At 33.4% G+C, this 2061-nt stretch overlaps 1 pseudogene; it reads left to right on the top strand.

Annotated features, from left to right (window-relative positions):
- The first annotated feature begins 940 nt into the window (after positions 1–940).
- Positions 941–1060, top strand: LOC111746770 (annotated as a pseudogene).
- Positions 1061–2061: the final 1001 nt, after the last annotated feature.

The raw sequence follows: 2061 nt of genomic DNA, 5'->3' as shown, positions 1-2061 counted from the left end.
AGGTTTGAGTGAGGTTTAAATAAAATAAGTTAATATGGTAAATGTAACAAACAATGTTTAGTTTATATTAGATGGCTGGGAAGGAAAATCATAAACTTCAAAATATTTTTTTTTTCTTTTCAAAAGTAGAAGATTCATCAGAGTTATTTTTTTCTTGTATTTGTCATGAACTATCAAATTCTTACAGGCAGACTACATGAATTTTAGTATCTTCTGCTCTGCCCCTGCCAACCCCCATTATCCACTTCTTTCCAAAAATTGATTTTATTATGGCATGGATGTAAATGAATAGTTGTAAAGTGTGTCCTAAATTCTTGTCAAACTGCAGGGCTCAGGCTGCTTGAGTATTTTAAAGCAATTTTTTTTTTAAAATCATAAAGTCCTTGAAACATTGTAAGACTGTGATTCCTGGCCTGACTAGTGAGCCAAGCAATTGAATCACTGTTTTGAATGTCATTGTGTTAGTAGACTTGTTTCTAAGGTACCTGCACTAAACGGTAAGTTTTAAAGGCTAATTGAAATACCCTTGCAAGAAGGGAGGCTTAGCAGAGAATCATTGAATATACAGTACCTAAATGTGAAGTAGTGTAAAACTAGTTGAAATTCTATCTGATTCTAATGATACATTAGAAGTAGATATGGCTACTGAGTGAGCCGATGTTCATTATTTGAACAACTTCTTCATTGAAGTCTGAGCAAATATCATGAAATGGAAATTAGGGTAGAAGTCAGACAACATGGCTCCCATTCTTGGAAGAAGACAATCCAGTAAAGTAAATCCCTGTCAACAAGACTAAAGAACATTTCAAGCAACTTACAAGTGACAGCACACACACACACACACACACACCCCACAACACAAAACCTTTCATAACAAATTATTGCTAATATAGAGTCTCTCTGAACTGGAAGGGTAGAAGCCAGGTTAGAAACAGGAGATGGCTAAGGCCATGCCACTCTAGACGTGCCCGATCCCGTCTGATCTTGGAAGCTAAGCAGGATTGGGCCTGAGTTAGTATTTGAATGGGAGACCACCTAGGAAGACCAGGTGCTGTAGGTGTAAAAAATAACAAATAAGGGATTGTAAACTGAAAAGGTCCTTGCAATCTGTGAGGTCAACCAAAGGTTGCCTTGCCTTAAAAAGAAAAGAAAAGAAAAGAAAAGAAAAGAAATAGGAGAAGGGATTCCAAAGCTATACTTTCTAGAAGCCAAGAAGAAGAGAACTGGCAATAAGAAATAATAGAGCACCTAGTACACTTGTCAGGCTCTCCTGAAAGCTATTCAAACCATTGGGACTTAATTTGGTTTTGTTTGATAAGACTGAATGTAGTTGGCATGAACCACTGTATGAGAACCATGGGGGAATTTTTATGATTTTCCTGAAACCATTATTCCTAATTAGATCTATATATATATTAGAATTGGTAGATATGAAAAGTAGATTAAAATATAAAGAGATTTAATTAAAAGAAATTAATGAGGCAATCAAAAGTTAGACACATAATTCCAGATTTGTAAGGACCCATATTTGTAAAAGCCCTCTCTTAAAAACAATGACTCCCCCCAAAATTAGTAAGGCTCTTGCTAGATTAGTGATCATATATCTATATATTATGAGATAGAGTAGAGATATAATAGATTTTAGCTATTTTTATGAATGTAAATGGCTTTTGAGATATTCAAATTTTACTAGAAAATATAAAGTCATAATTTTTCAGAGAAATGAGTGTTTTGTACTAAGGCATACACTTAGTTATACTCATGGAAAGCCTTGTTGTTTGATGTAAACAGCTAGTTCCAGGCTTGGTTGTTTATTTTTTATTGATATGTAAATTGAAGGTATTGGCTTGCAAGTAGATATGTAAGTTTTAACATTATTTTAATAAATAAATAAAATAATCCAACTGGGCATACATTTTTCACACATTATAAAACTTACTGAAATTGCAATTACCTAGCAGTCTTTAAGATTTAGGTAATTCACTAGGATGCTTCGATTTTCTCCCATGAAGCTAAAAAAATATATGAATTCAACCTATGTAATATTTACTATATAGTGTT

This window comes from Pteropus vampyrus, unplaced genomic scaffold (genome assembly GCF_000151845.1).
Source record: "Pteropus vampyrus isolate Shadow unplaced genomic scaffold, Pvam_2.0 Scaffold200, whole genome shotgun sequence".
Lineage (NCBI taxonomy): Eukaryota > Metazoa > Chordata > Mammalia > Chiroptera > Pteropodidae > Pteropus > Pteropus vampyrus.
This window is presented reverse-complemented; position numbering and strand designations above follow the sequence as displayed.